We start from the raw sequence: 22,050 nt of genomic DNA, 5'->3' as shown, positions 1-22,050 counted from the left end.
CTTGACTGGTCCCCACACCATCACACCACTCCACGATCCCGTCTACCACCACTATCTCTACATGCTTACTTTCACTGTTAGGTACATTCTCAAGGCATTGATGTGTTCAATAGTACAGAGACATTACAGAGATTTCATTCTGGCTAATAAATTGGATACATAGCAAATAGCAAACACAAGGCTGGTTACATAGTTTTGGTTACACAGCAAACAATGCAACTTTATTCTCCAATACTACCAAGACTCATTAATGACTACAATATCATAATTCCATGTCCTGAGCTCATTTGAGACAGGAAGAGCATCAGAGAATTTGATGGTCATTCCGGAAACCAGCACTATGCCCAGTTACAAGATGATTTCTCTTTTCAACTTGGGTTGAACTTCACTGTGACAGTGTGATGTCAGATCACACCTTGACAACTCAAGTGATCTCGTCTGAAATGTTGTCCTACACCCATTGATGGATTTTGTAAATGTTTTTACAGGTTAAAAATGACAAAGAATTTGTCTGCAGGAATCTCAAACACAACACACCAGTTTTGCTGTCTCTGTCCAGATATTTAAGAAGTGGAGCAAGGGATTCACTCGATCATCCTTCCTACTCAGACTGTGGGGAGGGATTCACTCGATCATCTGACCGACTGGCACGCCTGTCATTTTACACAGGGGGGACCCATTCACCTGCTCAGACAGTGGGAATGGATTCACTCGGTCATCTGACCTAATGGCTCACCAGCAAGTTCACACCAGGGAGAGGCCGTTCACCTGCTCAGACTGTGGGAAGGGATTCACTTGCTCATCCCAACTGAAGGTACATCAGCAAGTTCACACTGGAGAGAGGCCGTTCACCTGCTCAGACTGTGGGAAGGGATTCACTCGGTCATCTAAACTGAAGGAACATCAGAGAGTTCACACTGGGGAGAGGCCATTCACCTGCTCAGACTGTGGGAAGGGATTCACTTGCTCATCTAAGCTGAAGGTACATCAGCAAGTTCACACTGGAGAGAGGCCATTCACCTGCTCAGACTGTGGGAAAGGATTCACTCAGTCATCTGAACTACTAGCACACCAGTCAGTTCACACTGGGGAATGGCCGTTCATATGCTCACACTGTGGGAAGGGATTCACTCGGTCATCTCAACTGAAGGTACATCAGCAAGTTCACACTGGGGAGAGGCCGTTCACCTGCTCAGAGTGTGGGAAGGGATTCACTCGGTCATCTAAACTGAAGTTACATCAGAGAGTTCACACCGGGGAGAGGCCATTCACCTGCTCAGACTGTGGGAAGGGATTCACTTGCTCATCTAAGCTGAAGGTACATCAGCAAGTTCACACTGGAGAGAGGCCATTCACCTGCTCAGACTGTGGGAAGGGATTCACTCGGTCATCTAATCTGAAGGAACATCAGAGAGTTCACACTGGAATATGGCCGTTCACCTGCTCAGTCTGTGGGAAGGGATTCACTTGCTTATCTAAACTGAAGGTACATCAGCAAGTTCACACTGGAGAGAGGCCATTCACCTGCTCAGACTGTGGGAAGGGGTTCACTTTGTCATCTAAACTGAAGGAACATCAGAGAGTTCACACTGGTGAGAGGCCGTTCACCTGCTCAGACTGTGGGAAGGGATTCACTTGCTCATCTAAACTGAAGGTACATCAGCAAGTTCACACTGGAGAGAGGCCATTCACCTGCTCAGACTGTGGGAAGGGGTTCACTTTGTCATCTAAACTGAAGGAACATCAGAGAGTTCACACTGGTGAGAGGCCGTTCACCTGCTCAGACTGTGGGAAGGGATTCACTTGCTCATCTAAACTGAAGGTACATCAGCAAGTTCACACTGGAGAGAGGCCGTTCACCTGCTCAGACTGTGGGAAGGGATTCACTACATCATCTCACCTACTGAGACACCAGTCAGTTCACACAGCGGAGAAGCCATTCACCTGCTCAGACTGTGGGAAGGGATTCACTCGGTCATCTAATCTGAAGGTACATCAGCGAGTTCACACTGGAGAGGGCCGTTTACCTGCTTAGACTGTGGGAAAGGATTCACTCAGTCATCCCATCTACAAGCACACCGGTCAGTTCACACTGGGGAGAGGCCATTCATCTGCTCAGACTGTGGGAAGGGATTCACTCGGTCATCCCACCTAGAAGCACACGGGTCAGTTCACACTGGGTAGAGGCTGATCACCTGCTCAGACTTTGGGAAAAGATTCTCTCAGCCAAATCAATCAAATGTGCATCACTGAGTTTACACTGGGGAGAGGCCGTTCACCTGCTGTGAATGTGGGAAGCGATTCACTCAGTCATCTAACCTTATGTAACTCTCACTTCAGCTAGCAGCTTAATATTGGGGGTGATAGCCCTCCAGCCCGGCCAAACTTAAGAAATCTCATTTGAGTGGATGCTGCGTGATGCGTCCCCTGTAACAGATCAGTATCCTGAAATAACAGACAGTACACAATATGTGATTAAATGATTGAGATTTATAATTCTTATTTTGACTATAGGGTTAGTGAAGTAAACAAAAAAATTAAAAAAGGGCCCACTCTCTCCATTCATGTCTTCTCATCTCTCCCCAGCAAAAGACCATGAAAATCTCTCTTCCAGACTCACAAGGAAGAACATTTCTCTCATTGGATAGTCCCTCACTCCAAAACCCTGTTATCTCTGGTCGTAACCTAAACATTGCTACTACAGAGAAACTATTACCTCAGCAGTGAAACACTGCAGAGAGGCCATTACATGATCAGTGAAACCTTACAGCGTGTTACAGTTGTGACACACTACCTGGTTCACACTGGGGAGAAAGTTTCAATAAGCTGCATACTGGATATTTGTCCATCGCCGTTGCTGAATGCAATTTCGAGAGTGACTGTCGGTGCTGAACTCTGCAATTATTGCTGCTGCTCACCACACCCAGTTCTGCACCCTGGTCACTGGGCACGGGAGGAGTTTCTTCTGCTGCACATTCACCTTTAATGGGACTGGAGTTTAATATTCTGGATCTGAGACAAATAAATCAGTTCTATTTTGAACTCTGCCTCCAGTACTTAGTGAATTTATAACACACCCATTATACGGTAGAGAGTCAACTCAGGCCGGCTGGACCCTGCCAGTGATTCTGTTCCACAACAGTCCTTTTAAATCCTCCCCTGTTGTTCCCCTCTCGCTCTCCCTGTGGTGATGGGTTCCAAACAGTCACCACTCTGTGGGTGAAGAGGTTTCCCTTGAATTCTCTGCAGACTGAAGAAGTCGAGCTGACTGCAGTTCTGTCTGAGATGTTCTTCACCCCTCAAATCTCTGGGCTGATGGAGAATGACACTGGGAGTTAACCTCCTTATTCAGTGCTCATTTCCACATTATGGGTCATTTTCCCTGCTTCTAAAGGGTTGTTAGAAAACACCCCGTCCTCTAAAGAGTGAAGGCAGAATGGGAAACCATCAGTTGGATGTTCAACGGAGCAGGGTCAGAAACCAGAGGCGGGTCCGCACAGGGCAGAGTTTGGGGCTCTGGACGATGGTCGGGGTAAGAACGTATGATGAGGAGAAGGGAATCAGCAGTGGGGCGTGGCAAAGAATGACAGAGTAGCAACATTTGGAAGCTGATTGACAGAGAAAATAATGTGTTTGTCTGACTGGTGACACAAACAATACCTGTAGTGAGGTGCTCCACTGTTCGAGGAACATGTGTGTGTTGGGAAAGGTTTTATCTATTGAGGGAGTTGTTCCTGCTTGTTTATCTTGTAATATTATATCCAGATGGTTATTATGGATTGTCGTATCTGAAATAATGTATTGATTGTCATATAATTTGTATGATTTTGACTCTAAAACTGGATCAGGTTTGAATTTATGGTGCCTTTATGAAGTGATGGAGGACATTCATGAGTTTGTATTTTAAAGCAAGGTTTTGGTGAATGATATTTGCCACTTGATTGTACCTGTGTAAGTAATCAGATTGAGTTAAACTGCTGCAGGATCCTGGAATGTGTTGGATTGTGTCTGGTTTCTCTCATCATTTTCTGCATTTATTGTCTTGTTTGTTTGTTTTGTATGTATTTTTAATTTTTTTTCTTACTTTTTGTTAACCACCTTGTCCTGTATTTCTGTAAGGAACCCCTCTGTTTCTGGGAAGAGGTCTCCAACTCTCTGTCAGGTGCTCGATGCTTCCTTGTCAACATCTTGTCTGCTCAGATCGTTGGGATGTCTCCCATGGAGGGTCATACTCATTCCACTGGTTAATGTTTTCTTCCATAGTGATGATTCATTTTTCTGAGTTGGCCTCTCATTTAGGTTTTCTGGTCTGTATTTCTTATCACGATTGCATATACACACATGGAGTGCTGAATCCTGGTCATTTTTGATGAAAATATATACTCAGAAGTTTTATCTGACTGTTGTGTGATTTTATTTTTCATGTGTGTTATTTCTCTTCCTCCTTCTGTCCAAAGTAATGTTAATCTAAGTGGGTATGAGTGTAAATAGTCTTTTCTAAAGTTCTTATTTGTCTTTGCAAATTTTACTGATTGAAATGGGGCCAAGAAATTTTCGTCAAAAAAAGTCAATGTCGGTATTGATGAAAGTGTTTATTGCCTGTGTTGTATTTGTTAACTAGTGGGCTCTGTTTGGCAGGTTTTTTTTAAGCCTTGAACTAAATTCTGTCAAAGGTTCTCCCTATTACACACTACTTTCTATTTTCTTTGCTTGTTGATATTCCAGATACGTGGGTGTCAAGAGTCCCGATGAAGGGTCTTGGCCTGAAATGTTGATTCCCATCCATAGATGCTGCCTGACGTGCTGAGCTCCTCCAGCACTTTGTGTGTAGTTCTGTAGATTGCTAGAATCTGCAGGTCCTCTAGTTTCCCAGATACTTATGTTTCTTGAAAGAACAAGCTGGTAGTGGGGTTGTGTGGCTCTGTTGGTAAAATATTAAATAAAATCATTAGAAAGAGGTGGCATGGGTTGGAAGGTGTAGAATCTGTGGGTAGAATTAAGGAACAGCAAATATATATATAAAAAAAACAATCCCTGAAGGCAGTTGTATCGAGTCCTCGAAACAGTAGTAAGTATGTGGTCCACAAATTACAATGGGAGATAGAAAATGCGTGCCAAAAGGGCAATGTTACAATAGTCATGGGGGATTGTCATACAGGTGATTAGGAAAATTAGGATGGTTTTGGTCTCAAGAGGAGGAATTCCTAGAATGCCTACAAGATGCTTTTTTAGAGCAACTCGTGGTTGAGCCCAATTGGTGATCAGCTATTCTGGATTGGGTTCTGTAATGAACCGGGATTAATTAGGTCACTTATGTTCAAAGAACCCTTAAGGGCAAGTGATCTGAATATGATCAAATTCAGCTTGACATTAGAGAGGCATGAGAGAAAAATTGGTCAAAATTGATTAGAAAAGAACACGGGTAGGGATGAAAACAAAGCAGCAATGGCTGGGATTTCTGGAAGCAATTCAGAAGCCACAGGATATACACATCACAAAGAGGAAGAAGAATTCTAAAGTTAAAGTGACAAAACCGTAGCTGATAAGAGAAACCAAAGACAACATTAAAACTAAAGAGAGGACACAGAACAAAAATTACTAGGAAGTTAGAGGATTGGGAAGATTTTAAAAACCAACAGAATGCAATTAAAATAATTGAGGAAAAGATGGAATACATAGGTGAGTTAGTCAGTAATATTAAAGAGGATACCAAATTTTTCTTTAGGTACATAGAGTGTAAAACAGAGGCGGAAGTGGATATCAGACCACTGAAAAATGATGCTGGGGAGGGGATGCAAGGTGATGGCAGATGAACTGAATAAGTATTGTACATCATTCTTATCTGTGTTTTCTTCACTACACCCCTCTCCCAGTTTCACCTATCACCTACCAATTCTTCCACCCCTTTCATCCCCACACTTCTTCCTCTGACATCTCATCTTTTTTTTTCCCAGTCCTGATGAAGGGTCTCGGCCCGAAACGTCAAATGTTTACTATTTCCCATATGTGCTGCCTGGGCTCCTAGGTTCCTCCAGAATTTTGTGTATGTGTTGCTTGGATTTCCAGCATCCACAGATTTTCTCCTGTTTCTGATAAAAACAAAAGCCGGGTCATATAATATAGCAAGAAAACACTGGGAAGTTAGAGGATTGGAAAGCTTGTACATAACCAACAGGAGACAACTGAAAACAACATACATGAGAGACAAGATGAAAAATTGAGATAACTGAACCAATAATATCAAGTATCAAAAGTTTTTTTCAGATATATAAAGAGTAAAAGAGAGGGAAGAGTTGATATTGAGAGATGATGCTGGAGAGTTAGTAATAGAACAAAGAAATAGCGGCCAAACGTAATAAATATTTTGTGTGAATCGTCACTGTGTGAGGCACCAGCAGTATAAGACCATCTGACATAGGAGCGGAATTAGGCCGTTCAGCCCCATCGAGTCTGCTCCGCCGTTCTAGCACGGCTGATCCCGGTTCTCACTCAACCCCGTGCACCTGCCTCCTTGGCATATCCTGACCCTTTGTCAGGCAAGATTTCCCTGTACAGAAGCTATGCTGGCTTTGACTTATTTTATCATGAGTCTGATAAAGGTGAATGAGCAAGTGCAGCAGGCAGTGAAGAAGGCTAATAGAATGTTGGCCTTTGTTACAAAGGGAATTGAGTACAAGAGCAAGGAAATCCTCTTGCATTTGTACAGAGCCCTGGTGAGACCACACCTGGAGTATTGTGTACAGTTTTGGTCTCCAGGGTTAAGGAAGGACATTCTGGCTGTCGAGGAAGTGCAGTGTAGGTTCACGAGGTTAATTCTTGGGATGTCCAGACTGTCTTACGCAGAGAGGTTAGAGAGACTGGGCTTGTACACGCTGGAATTAAGGAGATTGAGAGGGGATCTGATTGAAACATATAAGATTATTAAGGGATTAAACAAGATAGAGGCAGGAAATATGTTCCAGATGCTGGGAGAGTCCAGTACCAGAGGGCATGGTTTGAGAATAAGGGGTAGGTCATTTAGGAAAGAGTTAAGGAAAAACTTCTTCTCCCAGAGAGTTGTGGGGATCTGGAATGCACTGCCTCGGAAGGTAGTGGAGGCCAATTCTCCGGATGCTTTCAGGAAGGAGCTAGATAGGTAACTTATGGATAGGGGAATCAAGGGATATGGGGACAAGGCAGGAACCGGGTATTGATAGTAGATGATCAGCCATGATCTCAAAATGGCGGTGCAGGCTCGAAGGGCCGAATGGTCTACTTCTGCACCTATTGTCTATTGTCTCCTGGTACCCCCAAATCCTCATCTGTTATAATAGACTCCAACACCTTCCGAGTGTCTGAGGTTAGGCCAACTGGACTATAATTTGCTTTCTTTTGCCTTTCTCCCTTCTCAAAGAGTGGGGTGACATTTGCAATCTTCCTGTCATCCGGGACCATGTCAGAATCAAGTGATTCTTGACAGGTCATGATCAATGGATCTGTAATCTCTTCAGCAACCTCTCTCAGGACTCTGGGATGTAGTCCATCTGGTCCAGGTGACTTATCCACTTTAAGAACCTGAGTTTGCCTTGCATGTTTTCCTTTGTAATAGCAATGACACTCACTCCTGCTCCCTGACACTCTGCTAGTGTCTTCCACAGTGAAGACTGATGCAAAGTACCTATCAAGTTCATCTACCATCTTTTCCCCATTTCTACCCCACAAGTATCATTTTCCAGTGGTCCAATATAAACTCTCGCCTCCCTTTTGCATTTTTTATAATGGTTTATATTATTGTCTATTTTGCTCTCATATTTCACCTTTCCCCTTCATATAGCTTTCTTTTTTCAGTTGCCTGTTGTTGGATTTTAAAAGCCACTCAATTATCTAACTTCCTACTCACTTTTGCTACCTTATATGCACTTCCCTTGGCTTTTATACAGTCCTTAACTTCCTTTGACAGCCACGGTAGCCTAGCCCTGCTGTTTGAGAACTACTTCTGCGGGACATATCTATCCTGTACATTATGAACTATTCCCAGAAACGTCAGCTGTTCCTGCTCTGGCATCATCCCCACCAGTATCCTTCTCCAATCCACCTGGAAAATCACCTCTCTCATGCCTCTGTTATTCCCATTTTTCCATTACGATACTACACATGTGACCTATGCTTCTCCCTCACAAATTGCAGTAGGAATTCAATCATATTATGATCACTGCCTTCTGATGGTTCCTTTACATTAACCTCCGTAATAAAATCTGGGATATTACACAACACCCAATCTAAGATAGCAGTTCCCCGAGTAGGCTCAACCATCAGCTACGTTTGAATGCTGTTCATAGACTTCAGTTCAGCATTCAACACAATCATTTTTCAGCACCTGATTGGAAAGCTGAAACTGCTGGGCCTGAACACCTCCCGCTGCAACTGGATCCTAGACTTCGTGACTGGGAGACCTCAGTCGGTCTGGATTGGAAGCAGCATCTCCAACACCATCACACTGAGCACGGGGCCCCCGACTGCTGTTCACTCTGCTGACCCACAACTGTGCTGCAACACACAGCTCGAACCACATAATCAAGGTGGCCGATGACTCGACCGTGGTGGGTCTCATCAGCAAGAACGATGAGTCAGCTTACAGAGAGGAGCTGCAGCGGCTAACGGACTGGTGCAGAGCCAACAACCTGTCTGTGAATGTGAGCAAAACAAAAGAGACTTCAGGAGAGTATGGTACAACCACTCTCCACTGAACACCGTTGAGATCGTTCAGAGCACCAAATTTCTCGGTGTTCGCCTGGTGGAGAATCTCACCTGGTCTCTCAACACCAGCTCCATAGCAAAGAAAGCCCAGCAGCAGCATCTCTACTTTCTGCGAAGGCTGAGGAAAGTCTATCTCCCACCCCACCCCACCCCACCCTCATCACATTCTACAGGGGTTGTATTGAGAGCAGCTGCGTGAGTGCCTGGTTCAGTTGCAGCATCTCTGATCGCAAGACCCTGCAGTGGATAGTGAGGTCATCGGGGTGTCTCTTCCCGCCATTACAGACATTTACACCACACGCTGCATCCGCAAAGTAAACAGCACCATGTACCCCTCGTACAAACTCTTTTTCATCTTGCCGTCTGGGAAAAGGCACCGAAGCATTCAGGCCGTCATGACCAGACTGTGCAGCAGTCTCATCCGCTAAACTAATTCTTCAAAACCCAGAGCCTGACATCTTCCTCATCGGGCTTAAGTGAAACCGTATAGGCTGGTTTACCCAAGCGGGTATATACCTTCAGCATTCACTTCTAGTTTTGGTTTGTTGGTGATTCTCCCCGAGGGGAGGTGCACCGGTCCCGGAAGCACTGCAATACCGGGTCGATGCGTGGAGTGGACGGAGCAAGCCCCTATTCCATCTCCCTGTTCCAAAAATCAATTTAATATATGGTCCCCAGATAGGGGACGTATCAGATATTAAACTGATAAGAACAGATACTACACTTGATCTTAGCCAAAAGGCCGAGAAGCGATACCAATAGCTCTCCGGACCTTTCGGATCATGCTCGCCTTCCCTCTATTAAGTTAAAGCGACTGTCTACAGGACACATACTTACCCTATTTCTCTTCAAGTTTTGATGTAGCTTTGGTGTAATTTCTCTCAGTCTTTGGCATATGTTGTCTTTTTCTCCCTTGTAGCGAAACCTTGTTTGTAATATAGCTGATAATGTAAAATAGCTGAAATTGCACCAACCAAATGAGAGAGGCGGACCTTGTTTGCATGAATACTCCACCCGTCTCTAGCGTCTGATGTCATTGTCAGCGTGATGACGTTTACGGAAGGCGTCGCATAGTGAGTTGCAAATGGGGGAGTGAGGCCGTTTGATGGGGGCGATGGGTGGTTGAGTTGGTGTGGGGAGAGGGATGGGGTAGAGTCGGACGAAAGGGAGGGGCAATATTTAAGTGTGAGCTGGCATGTGGCAAATAACGGCATTGCAGTCAATGGATTATTTCGACAGAAAATAATCTAACCATCTGGCTGGACTTCATTGGTAATGAAAGCTGATTGACCAGACGGTTCCATTAAGAAATCGGTAATAATCAGGGGAGAATGTGCAGTGACTACTACTCTCCTGACACTCCCAGGCCTTTCTGCTATATCCCACAAGCCAAATACTGGAAATAATTATGAATATTCCATATTTGCCTAAATTTGTGCAGCTCCATCCAGCATTTAACAACATTCTCCAACCTATGGCTTGTATCACTTGCTACATCTCCAAGGAGAAAAAAAGGTGGAAATCTGGGGGAAAGTAGCATAAAAAACTGAAAAGGATTCGGTGGTAATGTAGCATTCTGCAGAGAAAGAAGCAATTAGTGATTCAGACGTGATGTGATTCTTAATCATGGCAGTGATCTTTCATCAGTTCTAACGAAGAGCCATTAACCTGACACACTTGCTCTGTTTCTCTGCAGAAAGCTGACTGAAGTGCCAAGTATTCCCAGCACTTATTTTAATTGAAAAGATATGGCCACTCCATCATTGTGGTGGCAAGGTCTAAATCCTGGAAGGCCATTCCCATCAGGAGTGCAGAGATCCTGAACCAGAAGAAGTGCAGTTGTTCAGGACAATGATGGATGTGCAGTAAAATCTGGCATTGGTAATGAAGTGTGGATTCTGAAAAGTCAGTAACTAGAAACATCCTTAAAGCACAGCACAGGTCCTTCACCTCACAATGTTGGGCCCAACCACTCCCAACTAAATCACCCTCTACTTTTCTAAAATCCATGTGCCTCTCCAAAAATTCCTTGAATGTCTCCAATGTATCTGCCTCTGCCACCACCCTGACAGTATGTTCCATGCACCACTCTCTGTGCATTCTTACACCTGATGTCCCCTGTACTTTTCTCCAGTCACCTTAAAATTATGCCCTCTCATATTAGCCATTTCTGCACTGGGAGGAAAGGTCTCTGGCTGTCCTTCTTGTGAGTCTTCAAGTGTACCTGAAGAATACTTCAGCTTGTGATGATGTGCTCCCTTTTTCAGCATCATTCCTGATCGTTCAGGGTGATGACAGTTCCATTTGTGGAAGATTGGGATCTGGTGCAGACTTTGGGTGAAGGAGCATATGGCCAGTGAGTCATGCACTTAGCTGAAGTGAATTAAACATAAATCTTAAAAACTACTTTGGTAGATCAGCAATAGCACTCATTTCAGGAGGTATTTCTTAACTTGCAGCAAAAGTTTGGAGAAAGAAACGCCCCATGAGAAGGGTGCACCATCTGTGGAGAGTTCCCAAGGAAATTAGGATGATATAACTTTGAAATAACGTGCATTATAATGTGGATTAATTAATTGATGGCAGGCAAGAGGACTGGGAAGGTTTAAAACTACAAGGTATGCCACAAGAATTGTAAAGAATGTGGGACATATGAGAAAATTATTAAAACTATTGACAGGGTTTTTACAGAAATACAAGCAAGAAGCCAAAAGTAATGTTGGTTTTTGAGGCTCAATGTAAAATTGGTAATGAGAAGGTACAAATTCTAAATAATGAAAATAATAATAAATAGCAAAGGTCTGTAGGAAGAGGGAAACTTTTATTTTTATCAGTGAAAAAGTATAGGACAAATTTGTTGTACCTTTACAAATAAGTGGCATCAGAGATAGCGGATGCATTGGTTGTAATCTGAGGAGAGCGGATGTATGTTCTCAAGTTTGTTGAAAGTATAAAGATAATTCTGGTGATGTAGAGTACACAAGAGCCTGCAAAGTGAGCACAGGTTAAGTGAATGAGCAGGAAGGTGGCCTTCGAAATATAATGTAGAACAAAAAATGAAATTGCCTGCCTGCTCTGGATGGAAGAACGAAAAACTTGATTGTTAAATAGACAGGTGATGATAGAACGTTGCAGTGCAAACTAAATCTCTGTAGCACACAAGACTAGTACATAGGTTAAACAAATAAGTAGAAAGGCTAATGGAATGTTGGCCTTTATCATAGTGGTTATGGAGTACAAGGGTAAGGATATTTTGGGAGCTCGTGAGACAACACCCGCCGTTCTGTGTACAGTTTAGATCTCGTCTTTAAGAAAGGACGTACTTGGATCAAGGGATTCACATGTGGGGGCGAGGGATGAGCAAGTAGGGAAGAATGAGAGGTGATCTTACTGAAGCAAGTTTCTGAGGGTGTTGTCAGACAAGATGCTGAGAGGATGTTTCTCCAAGTGAGGATATCGAGAAAATGGGATATAGTTTGAGTAATTGGTTTCCCATTGATCAGGAGATGAAGGGGAATTTTTTCTGCAGGTTGTGATCCTTTGGAATTCTCCACTGAAGAGTTGTGGTAGAGCCATAGAATATACAATATATTGCAGGCATATGAACCACATGGAAATCTACAGGTGCAGAGAGACTTCCAAAGTGGTGTTGAGTCCAAAACCAGATCAGTAATGATCTTATTGCATGGGGAAGCAGGGATGAAGAGCCAATTGGCTCATGCTCTGTTTCTGATGCATTTAACTCAATGGAGCATTCAGAAGTTTTGCAATGTACATAACTGTTTTGTATTTGATCATAGGGTACAATTGGCAATTAATCGAACAAAGGAAGCAGTGGCAGTGAAGAAAGTGGACACCACACATCCTCATGACTGCCCTGATAACATCAAGAAAGAAATCTGCATCAATAAGATGTTGAACCATGAACACATTGTCCGCTTTTACAGGCATCGTCGAGAGTCTCATATCCAATACTTGTTCTGGAGTATTGCAGCGAAGAACAGCTCTTTGATAGAATAGGTAGGATCTGTGCTTAAACTTAGGGTTTGAAATGGAGTGAGGGGGGAAAGGGTTAAAGATATTTTGTATATGGATTAGCTAATTTTAATAATTTTGGTTATACTGTTGCTGTCGCTTTTACAGATATGCTTGTGTGGGTTCTTTAGTAATTGCACCATTGTGTCCTGAGGTAGAAAAAGCTGGCATCCACTCCCAGACATTCTCCCTACAGAGCACCCAAAAAACTAAATTATGGGAGAAATGGAAAATCTGAAGTTGTACATAGTACGTTTCCAGATGTTACGGGAACAAAATAGGACAGGCTTTAAAGTTCACTGTGTGAGCTGCTTCAGTTGTCCTATGTTTTTGGTCTACGGTCTAAAGAGGGTGAGTTGGAGAATCCATCGACTCGGGCACCTGAGTGAAATGAGGCCTGGGAATTGGGAGTGATGTAAAATGACAGAATTTCAGACAGTGCTCATGATTTGCAAACTGATACCGTTGGTTTGATCTGCCTTCCCACAGAGCCTGATGTGGCGATGCCTGAAGCAGATGCTCATAGGTTTTTCCAGCAGCTGACAGCAGGAGCGGTAAGTGCTCCTAATCATTTTTCTTTTGTTTTAACTGAGTGTTTATGATGTGCAGCAGCAGTTTTCCCGAGATGGATTGTGGTATTTACCTGACCATGTTTGCTCTCGAAGAGCTTTGTCTGCCAGAATTGAATTAGCACTATAACCGGCAGTAAGGAGATTAACAATGCTTTGTCCCAATTTTCAACTGAGATAAATTTTGGAGCTCACCTTAATTCCCTTTGACAGAAAAATGCTGTTCCTGGATGGATAACCTCCCAAAGTACATCACAGCCTATGAACATCTTTAGAAGTTTCATCATTCCTCTAGGCAAGCCTGAATACTCAACTTTCATATAGGCATTGGAAGTCCAGTGTGCACCCAGATTGTCACAAAATATTCTCTGAACCAATTGTCCAGCAATTGTATCTGACTTATTAGTGTTACTAATTTGGCCACAAATCTGTTGCATTTGTATAATTGATATTTTGTGGGTTTGGAGATTTAGAAAAAGATGTAAATTCAAAATACCTGATTTGTATATGTCTTTTCCTATTTCCATGAATATCTTCATAGCAGGAATTACACACAGGGACATCAAGCCAGCGAATCTGTTACTTGATGACTGAGGTATAAGAATGTAAATCTTTTCACTTTTATTGTGCAATAGAATAAAAATTGGGTATTGTTATGCCTTATTCACAACATTTCAGACATTTAGAACTATACTCAAGCCCAAGGCAAACAATAACCAGTTAGCAATAATGAAAAGCTGAATGGGTCTTGAGTCAGTGGTCCGTTTTGTATCTTTGTTCTCTTTGCTTGTGCAAAGGATTTCTAGCAATGTAACAGGCTGAGATATAAACATTCATCAGTAACTGCAGTCATCTACATGCTAGCTGCTGGTGAGCATTTGTTCGATATGGTTCAACAGTTTTAAGATCCATTAGCCCATAGGATGTGGGAGGAGGCTGCCCATTAAGCTTGAACATTTCCCCGCATGTCACCTAAACTTCGGAACCAGAGCTTTGGTCTTCATAGCAACATCTGAATCAATGGCAGTATTGCAAACCATGGGTCTATTTGTTTGATGTGTTTGCTAAGAGAAGGTGAAAGGGGTTCCAGCTGATTTTTTTCTCTCCCATTCCCTGCAGCTTATCTCAAATTAATTTAATGGTGTTTTGACCTCGGCAAACCTGGTGATTGAACGGCCCGTTTTGGTTCTGCAGTAAGAATGCTTTGGGCAAGGTCCAACCCTGGTTATTATTGACTGATATGTGATATTTGGGAAATGCTCATGGCCGTGTTGGGTGATTGATAGTTTAAAGTTTGGGTATCTTTTCTACTTTTATGTACAGATATCTCAAATGCAAAGAATGAAGGTGGTGAGTGGCCTGGTTCAAAGCTTAAAAGAAAATGTTGCTTCGTAATTTCATGTCATTTTTCCTGGTTGAATAGAATAGGACTTGGAGGTGCACAACAGCACAGGAACACACGTTCGGCCCATCACCCTGAATTTCCTATCACATTAGGGTCAGTCACAGGCACAACAGCACAGGAACACACGTTCGGCCCATCACCCTGAATTTCCAGTCCCATTAGGTCAGTCACAGGCACAACAGCACAGGAACACACGTTCGGCCCATCACCCTGAATTTCCAGTCCCATTAGGTCAGTCACAGGCACAACAGCACAGGAACACACGTTCGGCCCATCACCCTGAATTTCCAGTTCCATTAGGTCAGTCACAGGCACAACAGCACAGGAACACACGTTCGGCCCATCACCCTGAATTTCCAGTCCCATTGGGTCAGTCACAGGCACAACAGCACAGGAACACACGTTCGGCCCATCACCCTGAATTTCCAGTCCCATTGGGTCAGTCACAGGCACAACAGCACAGGAACACACGTTCGGCCCATCACCCTGAATTTCCAGTCCCATTAGGTCAGTCACAGGCACAACAGCACAGGAACACACGTTCGGCCCATCACCCTGAATTTCCAGTCCCATTCGGTCAGTCACAGGCACAACAGCACAGGAACACACGTTCGGCCCATCACCCTGAATTTCCAGTCCCATTAGGTCAGTCACAGGCACAACAGCACAGGAACACACGTTCGGCCCATCACCCTGAATTTCCAGTCCCATTCGGTCAGTCACAGGCACAACAGCACAGGAACACACGTTCGGCCCATCACCCTGAATTTCCAGTCCCATTGGGTCAGTCACAGGCACAACAGCACAGGAACACACGTTCGGCCCATCACCCTGAATTTCCAGTCCCATTGGGTCAGTCACAGGCACAACAGCACAGGAACACACGTTCGGCCCATCGCCCTGAATTTCCAGTCCCATTGGGTCAGTCACAGGCACAACAGCACAGGAACACACGTTCAGCTCATCACCCTGAATTTCCTGTACCATTAGGTCAGTCACAGACACAACAGCACAGGAACACACATTCGGCCCATCACCCTGAATTTCCTGTCCCATTAGGTCAGTCACAGTCACAACAGCACAGGAACACACGTTTGGCCTATCACCCTGAATTTCCTGTCCCGTTAGGGTCAGTCACAGGCACAACAGCACAGGAACACACGTTTGGCCCATCACCCTGAATTTCCAGTTCCATTAGAGTCAGTCACAGGCACAACAGCACAGGAACTGACATTCGGCCCATCACCCTGAATTTCCAGTCCCATTAGGTCAGTCACAGGCACAACAGCACAGGAACACACGTTCGGCCCATCACCCTGAATTTCCAGTCCCATTAGGTCAGTCACAGGCACAACAGCACAGGAACACACGTTCGGCCCATCACCCTGAATTTCCTGCCCCATTAGAGCCAGTCACAGACATGACAGGACATGTCTGCCCATCGCGGCGCTGCTACTGTCCATTAGAGTCAGGTACAGACAGAAATCTACAGAGACAGACCTTTCAGCCCATCATCTGCTGCTCCATTAGATAATAAGTTAGATGAGCAGAAGCTTTTCCTTCTCAAATTGCAGAGTGAATTCCATCATTTTATACACAAAATGCTGGTGGAACGCAGCAGGCCAGGCTTATAGAGGCAACCGACAGGGACTTCTCGGACAGTGTGACCCGGCTGACGACAAACATTGTAAAACTGACAAACTCTGTGCATTAATAAAGGCCCTTGTTAAATGTATAAAACATGTCTGCATCAGTATTATCTTGTATTTCCATACAATGTTACATTCGGCTGTTACACACCTATTGTCAGAGAAGTACTTGCATAAATAGGTAAACCACCTTCATACGAGCAAGGACAGAAAACAGGGCCAAGTCAGTATACTTATTTATTCAGTAAGTTATGGGTCAAAGTATTTGGGGAGTACATTTCTAACTCTTCAGGCTTCAGTCTCGTTGCCATCTGTTCTGAAATTGTTAGGTTGCGTTCAGGAAAACAGTGAAATGACACGCTGCCGTCACCATCTGTTCTGAAATTGTTAGGTTGCGTTCAGGAAAACAGTGAAATGACACGCTGCCGTCACCATCTATTCTGAAATTGTTAGGTTGCGTTCAGGAAAACAGTGAAATGACACGCTGCCATCACCATCTGTTCTGAAATTGTTAGGTTGCGTTCAGGAAAACAGTGAAATGACACGCTGCCATCACCATCTGTTCTGAAATTGTTAGGTTGCGTTCAGGAAAACAGTGAAATGACACGCTGCCGTCACCATCTGTTCTGAAATTGTTAGGTTGCGTTCAGGAAAACAGTGAAATGACACGCTGCCATCACCATCTGTTCTGAAATTGTTAGGTTGCGTTCAGGAAAACAGTGAAATGACACGCTGCCATCACCATCTGTTCTGAAATTGTTAGGTTGCGTTCAGGAAAACAGTGAAATGACGCGCTGCCGTCACCGTCTGTTCTGAAATTGTTAGGTTGCGTTCAGGAAAACAGTGAAATGACACGCTGCCGTCACCATCTGTTCTGAAATTGTTAGGTTGCGTTCAGGAAAACAGTGAAATGACACGCTGCCATCACCATCTGTTCTGAAATTGTTAGGTTGCGTTCAGGAAAACAGTGAAATGACACGCTGCCATCACCATCTGTTCTGAAATTGTTAGGTTGCGTTCAGGAAAACAGTGAAATGACACGCTGCCATCACCATCTGTTCTGAAATTGTTAGGTTGCGTTCAGGAAAACAGTGAAATGACGAGCTGCCATCACCATCTGTTCTGAAATTGTTAGGTTGCGTTCAGGAAAACAGTGAAATGACGAGCTGCCATCACCATCTGTTCTGAAATTGTTAGGTTGCGTTCAGGAAAACAGTGAAATGACACGCTGCCATCACCATCTGTTCTGAAATTGTTAGGTTGCGTTCAGGAAAACAGTGAAATGACGAGCTGCCATCACCATCTGTTCTGAAATTGTTAGGTTGCGTTCAGGAAAACAGTGAAATGACACGCTGCCATCACCATCTGTTCTGAAATTGTTAGGTTGCGTTCAGGAAAACAGTGAAATGACGAGCTGCCATCACCATCTGTTCTGAAATTGTTAGGTTGCGTTCAGGAAAACAGTGAAATGACGTGCTGCCGTCACCATCTGTTCTGAAATTGTTAGGTTGCGTTCAGGAAAACAGTGAAATGACACGCTGCCATCACCGTCTGTTCTGAAATTGTTAGGTTGCGTTCAGGAAAACAGTGAAATGACACGCTGCCGTCACCATCTGTTCTGAAATTGTTAGGTTGCGTTCAGGAAAACAGTGAAATGACACGCTGCCGTCACCATCTGTTCTGAAATTGTTAGGTTGCGTTCAGGAAAACAGTGAAATGACGCGCTGCCGTCACCATCTGTTCTGAAATTGTTAGGTTGCGTTCAGGAAAACAGTGAAATGACACGCTGCCGTCACCATCTGTTCTGAAATTGTTAGGTTGCATTCAGGAAAACAGTGAAATGACACGCTGCCGTCAGCATCTGTTCTGAAATTGTTAGGTTGCGTTCAGGAAAACAGTGAAATGACACGCTGCCGTCACCATCTGTTCTGAAATTGTTAGGTTGCATTCAGGAAAACAGTGAAATGACACGCTGCCGTCACCATCTGTTCTGAAATTGTTAGGTTGCATTCAGGAAAACAGTGAAATGACACGCTGCCGTCAGCATCTGTTCTGAAATTGTTAGGTTGCGTTCAGGAAAACAGTGAAATGACACGCTGCCGTCAGCATCTGTTCTGAAATTGTTAGGTTGCATTCAGGAAAACAGTGAAATGACACGCTGCCGTCAGCATCTGTTCTGAAATTGTTAGGTTGCATTCAGGAAAACAGTGAAATGACACGCTGCCGTCACCATCTGTTCTGAAATTGTTAGGTTGCATTCAGGAAAACAGTGAAATGACACGCTGCCGTCAGCATCTGTTCTGAAATTGTTAGGTTGCGTTCAGGAAAACAGTGAAATGACACGCTGCCGTCACCGTCTGTTCTGAAATTGTTAGGTTGCGTTCAGGAAAACAGTGAAATGACACGCTGCCGTCACCATCTGTTCTGAAATTGTTAGGTTGCGTTCAGGAAAACAGTGAAATGACACGCTGCCGTCACCGTCTGTTCTGAAATTGTTAGGTTGCGTTCAGGAAAACAGTGAAATGACACGCTGCCGTCAGCATCTGTTCTGAAATTGTTAGGTTGCGTTCAGGAAAACAGTGAAATGACACGCTGCCGTCACCGTCTGTTCTGAAATTGTTAGGTTGCGTTCAGGAAAACAGTGAAATGACACGCTGCCGTCACCGTCTGTTCTGAAATTGTTATGTTGCGTTCAGGAAAACAGTGAAATGACACGCTGCCGTCACCGTCTGTTCTGAAATTGTTAGGTTGCGTTCAGGAAAACAGTGAAATGACACGCTGCCGTCACCATCTGACAGCGATTTTAGATTTCTCCAGTTACCCCGTCCACACTGTTCCCGTCAATCCGGCATTTTCAAAATTACACACTCTGGAGAGAGTTTCTGAAAAGCTCCATTTTCGGGGGACGGAAATGCCGTTTTAGTGTGGACGGAGGGTAAAAACGAAGAGAAAAAGCTTCGGTTACGGATTTATCCGGTGTAGTGTGGACGTAGCCTCAGTCAGTCAGGTTTGGTGACACAATGCCGAGGACTGTGGGGAGTCGGTCAGAACACTCCGGGAGGGGGAGGCACAGAATCACGACTTTAAACAGAGACTGTCTGAGGGCTGAACAGCAGATTCCCTTGAGAAGGCCGCAGGACAGGGCGAAACTGCAGAGGCTCTCCATTTCCATAATTAATAACTCCACCACCTGAACATACAGGTAACTTTAAACTTTAAAATGGGATTGACGAGGAGGAAAATCCCAGTGAAGATCAGTGGGGGAACCTGGATAATGAAGACGTGGGGCAAAACAAAGTGACAGGGTGAAGTGATACGGAATCTCCAGGACGAGATCGACAAACACCGGAGGGATATTTTCCCCGCTGCCCGCACAGTCACATCCTTACAATGAAGCTGATCGGGTGTTTACGCTGTGTTGGCCGTCATTATTCGGGGCTTTTATCGAGACAATGTTACAGCTCTCTCAAAGTCCAGTGAGACGACACTGAGAATTTTGTGTTCAGGTCGGGTCTCCTCCTGATAGGAAAGACGTGGGAGTTTTAGGGAGGGTGAGTCGGAAATTTACCCGGTATGGTTTTATTTTAGATGTGTGCTGTGTACGGCTGAATCACGGTGAACTGGAACTTGATGCAGCGCACACAAAATGCCGGAGGAACTCAGCAGGCCAGGCAGCAACAGGTAAAAGAGCACAGTGGACATTTCAGGCCAAAACCCTTCGGCAGAACTGGAGAAAAAAGCTGAGGGTCAGAATGAAAAGGTGAGGGGAGGGGAGAGACAAACACCAGGTGACAGGAGAAACCTGGAGGGTGGGGGAGAGGGAAAGAGCTGGGAAGCAAATTGGTGAAACAGACAGAAGCCGTGGAAGAAAGACCAGGTGAGGGGAAGGAGCACCTGAGGGAGGGGGCAAGGGGATAAGGTGAGAGAGTGGAAAGGGAAGGGGAAGTTGCAGGAGAGAGGTAAAGGGAGGCATTACCAGAACTTAAAGCCGTCGAGGAAAGGCTGTTCAATAGTAACCGGCCTCAGCATAAATGAGCCAGCTCCACATTAACCCTCCTCCCTCGCAGATTCCAACACCTATGAATGTGAAAATCACAAAAATACTGAAAAGAAAGTTGCCAATATAAAAAAAAAACAGATTGCAACAAGGAAGCACAAAAATAACTCCATCCTATGTCTGTCCAGTGTGACCTCTCTCACCTACTGAAAGCAACGATCCCGTTTATTCAGTAACAGGACACACCATCTTTAATTACTCACAAAGTTAATTTAAGACCACACATGAATTGGACCATGATGCACCCCACAATGTAGTTAAAATCATGTTACAAAATAATCAGAATTATTCATCTGTATCCAGTATATAAACAACAAACACATTTACACATCCCCATCACCAGAGTCATTGAATATTCCATTGATCGTATTGGGAAAGGAAAAGCAGGTGATGGGCTGGAGCGGTCTTCCTGATTTTGCTGTCCCGTAAGAGTCAGTCACATTCACAGCAGCACAGGAAATCACCTTCATCCATCACCCTGATGTGCCTGTCCCATTAGAGTGAGTCACAGACACAACAGCACAGGAACACCCCTTTGGCTCATCTTCCTACAGTTCCTGTCCCTTATGAGACAATCACAGGAAACCCCTTTGGCCAAGCCTCCTACCTTTCCTCTGCCATTCAAGTCAGTCACAGGCACAACAGCACAGGAACACATGTTTGACCCATCACCCCTAATTTCCTGTCCCATTAGAGTCAGTCACAGGCACAACAGCACAGGAAAACCCTTTGTTGCATCGCTGTGAATTTTCCAGCCCCTTAGAGAGAACCACAGACAGGACAGTAGAGGAACTCACCTTCAGCCCATCACCCTGAATTTCCTGTCCAATTAGAGTAGGTCACAGGCACAACAGCACAGGAACACACGTTCGGCCCATCACCCTGAATTTCCTGTCCCATTAGGGTCAGTCAGAGGGACAACAGCACAGGAACAGACATTGGGCCCATCACCCTGAATTTCCTGTCCCATTAGGGTCAGTCAGAGGGACAACAGCAGAGGAACACACGTTTGGCCCATCACCCTGAATTTCCTGTCCCATTAGGGTCAGTCACAGACACAACAGCACAGGAACAGACATTCGGCCCATCACCCTGAATTTCCTGCCCTATTAGAGCCAGTCACAGACATGACAGAACATGTCTGCCCATCGCGGGGCTGCTCCTGTACATTAGAGTCAGGTACAGACACAAACCTCCAGAGACAGACCTTTCAGCCCATCATCTGCTGCTCCATTAGATAATAAGTTAGATGAGCAGAAGCTTTTCCTTCTCAAATTGCAGAGTGAATTCCATCATTTTATACACAAAATGCTGGTGGAACGCAGCAGGTCAGGCTTATAGAGGCAACCGACAGGGACTTCTCGGACAGTATGACCCGGCTGACGACAAACATTGTAAAACTGACGAACTCTGTGCATTAATAAAGGCCCTTGTTAAATGTATAAAACATGTCTGCATCAGTATTATCTTGTATTTCCATACAATGTTACATTCGGCTGTTACACATCTATTGTCAGAGAAGTACTTGCATAAATACGTAAACCAGCTTCATACGAGTAAGGACAGAAAACAGGGCAAAGTGAGTATACTTATTTATTC

At 44.4% G+C, this 22,050-nt stretch overlaps 1 long non-coding RNA gene and 1 other non-coding gene across 2 annotated transcripts; one reads left to right on the top strand and one right to left on the bottom strand.

The window, feature by feature from the left end:
* Window positions 1-9,299: 9,299 nt before the first annotated feature.
* On the bottom strand, window positions 9,300-9,490 carry LOC140733817 (U2 spliceosomal RNA). Its single transcript, XR_012100376.1, has one exon. It is a non-coding gene; the product is annotated as a U2 spliceosomal RNA (small nuclear RNA).
* A 3,052-nt stretch (window positions 9,491-12,542) lies between these two features.
* On the top strand, window positions 12,543-14,989 carry LOC140732871 (uncharacterized). The gene is made up of 3 exons (XR_012100171.1): window positions 12,543-12,756; window positions 13,261-13,325; window positions 13,554-14,989. It is a non-coding gene; the product is annotated as an uncharacterized lncRNA (long non-coding RNA).
* The last annotated feature ends 7,061 nt before the right edge of the window (window positions 14,990-22,050 follow it).

Source organism: Hemitrygon akajei, chromosome 9 (assembly GCF_048418815.1).
Source record: "Hemitrygon akajei chromosome 9, sHemAka1.3, whole genome shotgun sequence".
Lineage (NCBI taxonomy): Eukaryota > Metazoa > Chordata > Chondrichthyes > Myliobatiformes > Dasyatidae > Hemitrygon > Hemitrygon akajei.
This window is presented reverse-complemented; position numbering and strand designations above follow the sequence as displayed.